The following is an 8,354-nucleotide window of genomic DNA, read 5'->3' as shown; positions in this document are numbered from 1 at the left end:
TAACGGTTTCTTGGGAAGACAGATACCTAGCTCTGAATGTCCCCCCAGCCTTCTTCTTTCCTCCAGCTTTTATTGTTCAGCAGGATGCCATGTGGTATGGGACATCCCTCTGTCTAGCCTGGGTCACCTGTCCTGGCTGTGTCTCCCCACAGCTCCTGGTGCACCCCCAGTGTCTTCGCTGGCAGGGCGGTACGAGAAACTGAAAAGTCCTAGGCTCTGTGAAGCACTGCTCTGCTACAGGTAAAACATCAGTGTGTGGTCAATACTGTTTTCATCACAAATCCAAAACATAACACCATACAAGCCACTAAGAAGAAAAATATCTCTATCACAGACCAAAACAGGACAAATGCTTTTCCATGTCTAAAGAAAAATGAGTAGAGGTAGCCAGGGGAAGAGAGACACTGTATCTTAAAAGATAAAGGACAAGGTGAACATAGTTTGCAAAAAAGCAAATAGTTTCCTTGGCTACTGGAGACATCTGGAATAAAACAGCAAATCTGCCTGCTGAGAATGGACTGGTGATGAAATGAGAGAAAAATTTGATTCCATATAAAATGTTGCATGATTCTAAGAACACACATTGAGATGACAAGCTTGGCCTGATGCTATGGAAAAGAACTGCCAAGAAATACATTTGGCTAAAGTGAATGGACTAAGAGAAAACAATAGTCTATCTGTCCTCTCTTTATATTCTCTGTCTGACAGTTTGTTGTCACATTAGTCACTCAAAACATTGGCCACAAATATCACTTTGAACACCCTAAATTTCAACACTGCCTTGGGCAAAAATGGTTGCATTGTAAAATACCGGTGTCAGAGAAAGATGCACTCTGTCAGCATGGCAGCAATGACAGTTGATTTATTTATGGAAAAGGACCATAATATATCTAATTATGTTGTTAGAAAGGAGTGATAGTATTAACGTCTTTATTAGTCATGTGTAATGGGATAGCTGATTTCCTGTTTAAATAAAAGCAAGGAAATAACTTGGGAATAGTTTTACCTACTCACTGTGTATGAGTGCTTTGAAAAAAACAGTATTGAGAACAGTATGTAATTGCTTACAATGTCTCTTGAGCCTCTTCTTCTTAGTGTTCATTGTCCTGTGTAGACCTCCTGTGTTGTGAGTGATCCAAAGCAAAAGAGTAGTCTTGTTGACTGAGTTGACCTGGCTCCTTTGGTTAGTTTCATTTCTGCTAGATGTCTTCCAACTGTGCTAATAGATGCTAATATAATCACAGTATCTTATTGGTTGGAAAAGACCTTCAAGATCACTGAGTCCAATCAACCTGACCTCCTGGGTTCCATCTAGAGTGGTATCCAGAAATTATTATGAAACTTGTTCAGACCAAAAGAATGCCCATCACATATCTAAAGAATATCACGTATCCTTTATGTGCGAAAATCTAGCAATTTTTGCAAAATATTCACTGATATGAAAATATTCCTCCGTCAAGAAAAACATTTCTGTATTCTGGGTACAGTAGTATTATCCAGGAATTTGTCCAGACCAAAACAATGTCCGTCACATTCCTAAAATAACATTTTAATGTTGTCTTTAGAATTAAATATTAGAAAATTTAGAAAAAGGCGTATTTCTCCTCATAGCCCAGTAAAATAGGAAACCATGTAACACAACAGGATGTGATATGAGTGCCAAGTACTGAGAACAGGAACTGAAATCTATATGTCTTATGTTGTTTATTTAATTATTTGATCAAAAATGTTACCACTACTCGAAGCTGGTTTGATAAGAACTGTAGTTCCATTTTGTTGTAAAAAGTTGTTCTGCTTAAGTGACTCAAAAAATTCCCTTGGATGTCACCTGCAATTCAAAGCATAGAGAAAGTATAGTGTGGCATACAGACTTTTAAAAATATGTTTGTAGGACGGATGAGCAGTTTGGCTGAATTCCCCTAAAAGCCCAGTCTTTTAGGAGATGTAGCAGTCAAAATATTAAGACTGATTCCATAATTGGTATAATACAGTGAATAGTGTTGCAATTAAATGCACGTCATTAGCCATCTGTCTTCCCAGGTGGTGGATCTACCTGGGAACACTATCTGGTTTTGTATGTGCTGTCAAGAAACACAGTGTCCTGGTTTCAGTTAGAACAGAATTAATTTTGATGATAGTGCAGTCCTCATTCTTCCATTTGCAGCAGGGCAATGCTCACCCCAGAAAATAAAAAAGAAGCAATAATGCATGGCTCATCAACTGACGATCAGCTTTTCCAGTGTCAACTTTCAGCAATGAGTACTGAATTTTCTTGCATTGCTACTTACGCAATCTTTTGTAAGATTTTAAATCCAGCACTTCTGACCACTTTTTTTTATTTTTATTTTTTTTTCCGTTACATATGTCTCTAATATTGCAATACAGTCTCCTTGTTCTTTTCCCAGCACTGGTATTGGTATGATGTAATGCAGGCAAGTTTTGGTGGAGCAATGTAGGCTACTATATCTGTTGCAGTGTGGATCAAGAAAAGTGACTTTTTACTTCTCAGTTTTGTCTTGCAGCATATTGATAGTAACTTTATTTTTCCCTTTGAGGTCAAGAGTACAGACCTACAAGTATAGCTTCATATGATGTGTTGCTTAATAGTGGAGGTTTAGTAGGAAAAATTGAGAGAGAAAGAAATAAAAAGAGAGAGACTTAGAGAAGAACTATATTGCAGAGAGATAGTAAAAGAGCTTCCCTGATGGGTCGATACAATAACGTGATTTTTGTCTAGCCATATCTCAGAGAGAATTCATCCTGACTCATTTCTAAAGGAGAAATTTAGAAGACCCTGCTCTTTTCTGCTAAAGGAAATCATGATCTGTCATACTTTGATGATATTGAAGATGATTTGTTGTCTCTGGTCTAAAGCAGGATGTGAACTGGCAGGGTGTCAGCTACTCTGTGGGCATGGCCCATTCTCATGGTATTTCCCTGAAGTCTCATGGAAAGCAGTGAAAGAGAGAAGAGATTTGTCGTGGGACAACACACTGTTGGGTAGTTCTTCTTAAGCAGCTGGTGCACAACAAGTTCCTATGTCAGCTTACCCCAGTGTAACTTTCTCATTTGCCCAGACCTTGTGGGAGCAGAGGGGGGCAGTTGCCCCGGGACCACGTGCTGAGCAGGGACAGTGAAGGGACCAAGTGCATGGACTTTTGCAGGGGCTGCACGCTCCAAGAGCTCCCGAGGCCAATGGGTCCCCAATCTTATGGGTCTGTGGTCTTCTGGTCAGAGCAGTTCTGAGAATGGGGACTCTATCCAGACCTGGTGTTGATCTGTACTAGAGCCTGTTTCCAGAGGAGACCGGGACCCCACCATTTGGGGCAATGCAGGAACGTGGGGTACTGTCTTGAGCCAAAGAGCCGACACATCAACACTTGGTTGGTTTTGCTGCACAGCCAGACTGCAAAGCAAACATTGATCCCTGACTTTGTGATGATCAAGGTGACTCTGCTCAGGAAAGGGCTGGCTACATTTGCACCTGCAATGTGGCTTGGCTCCAGCCCTTCAGTTTCCTCAGACATCAGTGCCTCTGGAACCCGACCCAACCACTGCTCCTAGGGCTGTTTCTTCCAGCCACAAAACTCCCTTTGCTGCAAAGAACAAAAAAAAAAAAAAAAAAAAAAAAAAAAAAAAAAAAAAAGAAAAAAAAAAACCACCCTGAATTTCCTTTCTGAATGCTCTGCACATAAAACTGGCTGGTCTCCAGGGCTCACAGAGTTCCCGGCTGCCTCCACCCAGACTCCTTTAGATATGGTCACTGTATTCCTAAAGGCAGTAGCAGAGGCAACAGCCACTAGGGAGAATCTGTTGTATTTGCTTTCATGGGTATTCCACTCATCACCTGTCTTTTTAGGGATCTGTATTTGATATGGTGACTTTGCATAGGCCAAAAGGACCATTAAAGCTGTTATATTGACTCTTGTAAGTCACCAGAGTCAGAGGGCCCTGCTTGGCCAGTGCATTGCCTACAGAAAGATGTCCTGGTATAACATACAACCCTCAAGAGAAGCAGGTCCATTTTATGGTATTTTATGGTAGTGAGTGATTTGTTCTCTGAGCTCATCATTCTTAAAGAACTTCTTCCTCACTCTCCCGTGGCCATGGCCTGGATTTGCTTCTAGCCTTTGTCTTCCCTTCTCATTTCTGTGCTAAAGAGCCTTGTTAGACTGGCTATATCCTCTCTACTCCTCCTCCTTAGTCAGCCATGTTCTAGGCTTTTTGCCATAGCATTGCTTTGAAGTGTATTTCACACACTGACCTTTCATTTCTTACTCTTCTGCAGTTTGATGAACCACTAACATGACACACTGTACCTCAGCTATACACCATTGCACCCAATGGTGGAATAGAAGCCCAATTTAACATTACTACATTGAATAAAAAGACTGAAACACTTTAAAGGTGCAGAATCAGGTCCTTTACTGCTCTTTCATCAGAGGAACCTAACTTTCATTTTTCATCAGCCTGCTTTTAAGGCTGTGAACAATGCTCTTGTCTCTTAGCAGGACATGCAAAATGCTATTTTCATTGCACTGATGTTAACACTGGATCTTCCCAAAAATGTTAGGTTGAAGATGTAAAAAGAACAGAAAGGCAGGCAGGCAGGCATACAAAACCCTGCTAAGCCCAATTTTAAGACTCGCAAAAAAATAAGCTGCAAGTTAAACGTTTATAGGAATTTGTCTTTTGAGAAGAAAATAAAGAGGGGCTGGAGTTCATGCCTTTCCTCTTCCATCATCTTTATATTTGTACCATGTCCCAGAAAAAAATCCTACTACAGCTGTGTTTATGATATTCCCGGTTTTATTATTTAAAAATACAGATAATTTGCTCTGGTTGTGAGTAGGTCATTTTTTAAATGTGTCTTAAGTTTGTACATTGTAAACATTCTTGGCTATACAGGAATTTGTTGTTGTGTGCTAGTTTGTAACACAGTTAATGTTAGCACAATAAAAGCAAGGAAACACTGCCTTTGAAAGGCAAATATTTATTTTAATGTTGAGAGCACTGTGCAGTCATTCAGCTTTTGATTTGTGAAGACACAAGCATGTGCATATTTGTGTACACATGCACAGGACCATAATGTTCACATTAAATTACAGCCAGGCTATTATTTTACTGGATAATTTTTAGAAATTGTTGCATGAAACACTGAAGGAAAAGGCCATACAGACTACAGAGACTTTCTATATCAGAGACATGTCTAAATGACATGACTTGTATCAAAGAACCTAAGATCATTGTCCAAATACGTAAGAGATTTCAGATTTAGTTTTCTACAGCACTTGTTAAGAGTCGTTTCTCCCTAACGTGAATGAATGCCCATGTGCATCTGTGTGTGCATGTGTGTTTGGCATACAGTAAGACTACAAGGAAGGCTCTGCTGATATGTTTGCAGCCACATCCCTCTTCCGTCCTTTCTCTCAGAACCGTAGGAGGCAAGAGCAGCAAAGCAATATTTGGATCTTCTCCGACTGACTGTTTAAGGGACTGACACATCTCCTGTCAGCAGTGGTCATTTCCCTTATCTGATATAGTTTTACTTCGTTTCAGAAAGTAAGACAGCTTAGTTTTGTGCTGTTGCATGTCTTCCTGCAGCCTTGCATATGTTTCAGGTTTGTTGCTAGGATTTAGCATGTTTTGGCTGTGGGGAAGACAGCAGATGTTCATGGAGGTCCAGGGAGAATTACAAGGCAACTATTCTGTAAAGTAATAGAAAGGTTGCGGTTCTTTTTCTTTCCCTAGTGGTTTTCACCCCCCACTTGGTGTTTAATATGTCATCCTTGGCATGAAGAAACATTATTCTGACAGCACATAAGACTGTCTAGAGAAAGGTTTGAGGCTTTTCTTTTTTAAAAGTTTTATTAATTTTTATCATTTTAATGTGTAGCAGGTTGCGTGTTGATTATATTTTAGAGGAAGGAAGGGATCCTAGTTCTCCCTCACGTCATTCATATATCTACACTGCAGATGCAAATCTAATTGTTCTCTGCTTTCGAAATAGCAGGACTATGGCAAGGGAAACACACATATGCATACATGTACAAGGCCAGCATGGTTCCACAAAAAAGGAAAGCTGTCACTTTGTTATAATGCTCTAGCTTTCTCATGTCCATTCCCTTATGGGAACTTCCATACATGAGTATAGGAGGTTAGAAAGGAAAGCAGTGGGAATGAAAACCACAGGAACACAATGGTCACACAACATGCATCACTGAGGCAACATAAAATTCAGTAGAAATTTATTTCTTACATTGCTTTCTGTATTCCGTACAGACTTTAGTCAGATTAAAGTCAGACTTTAATTTTCTGGAATAAAATGTAAGAGAATATGTGTAAGAGTGCCCGGCTTCCCTCTCCACACCAACTTTACCATCTGAACACCTGTTCTTCCACCCAGGGTCACGCAAGATTTTCCTGGAATCACAGTTGGAAGGGTCTCAGTGGAGCATGCATGCACAGCGACTTCCTCTGCCTGCGCTCACATGCGTACAGGTTCCTCACTGTGACTCGCGTATACTGCCCATGCCTTTCCACCCACACAACCACAAAAGCAGAAGAGAGGCTGTGACAAACACAGACAAAAATGGTGTGGTAGCTTCTCTGTGACAGAATGGAAAATACGGTGTGGAATATTGCACACTTCTGAATAAGTACAGCCACTAGGCGCAAGTATCCAACATTAGTGCCAAAGGTCAGTCATTGACTCTCGTGGACAGCATCCATTTTTAATGGGAATGTTTTTAGGTTTGTCAACAGAGGAAATCATTGAACACTGTTTGGGATATTTATGTCCCTGAAAGTTCTGCTATTTAGACCAAAGTATAAGATATGCATCTGTTATGTATTCCAAGCATTAGCAACTTTGCTACATGCTTGGGATTATTGAAAGCATTACTCTCTTCATTTCTAAACAGGAATCTATACCAGTAGGTCATTTTTCCAGCCAACTACAAACTTCAGCAAATATATCTGGACTGTTTATATCCCCATGCAGAGGTCCTGTGGCTGCTGGCTGTGTTTGTTCTTGCAGAATCATAGAATATCCTGAGTTGGAAGGGCCCAATAAGGATCATTGAGTCCAGCTCCTGGCACCACACAGGTCTACCCAAAAATTCAGACCACGTGACCAAGTGCGCAGTCCAAACGCTTCTTAAACTCCAACAGGCTTGGTGCAGCGACTGCTTCCCTGGGGACTCTGTTCCAGTGAGCGACCACCCTCTCAGTGAAGAACCTCTTCCTGATGTCTTGCCTAAACCTCCCCTGCCTCAGGCTGACACCATTCCCGTGGGTCCTATCACTGGTGACTGAAGAGAATAGATTGGCGCCTTCCCCTCCTCTCCCCCTCATGAGGAAGCTGTAGGCTGTGATGAGGTCTCCCCTCAGCCTCCTCTTTCTCCAGGCTGAACAGGCCCAGTGACCTCAGCTGCTCCTCATATGTCTTCCCCTCTAGGCCCTTCACCATCTTTGTAGCCCCTCTCTGGACACTCTCCAACAGTTTTATGTCCTTTTTGCACTGTGATGCCCAGAACTGCACACAGTACTCAAGGTGAGGCCGCACCAGTGCAGATATAATATCCCATATAACAGCATGATTTACTTTTCACTGAGAACCTTATCTCTGGTTCATGTTTCCAGCTGCTGTTTGATGTGGAGTGAGTCCAGGAGGAAAATATCCATGTGGCATTCTTGCTTCTGTGGGAGAGAAAGAAATCTATGGAAAGTCATTAAAAGAAAAAATACTCTGGCAAGGGAGGATATCTGCCACTCTAGTATTGTGACAAAGAGCAATTTCTGTCTAGCAGTCATATTTCATAGATAAGATTAACTGTCTGCTGACAGGGGTAGATGGAGAAAATATACAAGAAGCTCATTTTGAAGCTGCTATTGAAATTAGTAGTGCTGCACTGAGTTCAGCATGATGTGGCCTGAGTTTGTGCAGTATGATGGAGTCCAGCTATTGAATACATGGTGGGCTATATGGCTGGTCAGCATTTAAAGCTGCGTTCAGCCAGGCAGGGACATTACTCTGCTGATAGAGTGCACCATGCTAAGAAGAGTGAGGTCTGGTGAGCATGGTCATGGTCTCCGCTCATCCCTCAGCAACTGGCATCATCAACAAAGTGAGGGACTTTGAGCCAGGGCCAAGGCTATAAGGCAAATTAGTCTGAGGCTGACGTCTAGAAGGTGCATACAGAGCTCGGTCTCCTACCAGCTCACTCCACATAGCTGACAATAGTATTTGCTTTGACATTGCTCTGCATGACCTTGTCCTCAAGTGTTGAATATAGTTATCTCTGAAAATTACCCAGTAAAGTAACAGTGTGGCTGCAAATTAGTGTGGTCTG

This window comes from Anas platyrhynchos, chromosome 1 (genome assembly GCF_047663525.1).
Source record: "Anas platyrhynchos isolate ZD024472 breed Pekin duck chromosome 1, IASCAAS_PekinDuck_T2T, whole genome shotgun sequence".
In the NCBI taxonomy this organism is placed as follows: domain Eukaryota; kingdom Metazoa; phylum Chordata; class Aves; order Anseriformes; family Anatidae; genus Anas; species Anas platyrhynchos.
This window is presented reverse-complemented; position numbering follows the sequence as displayed.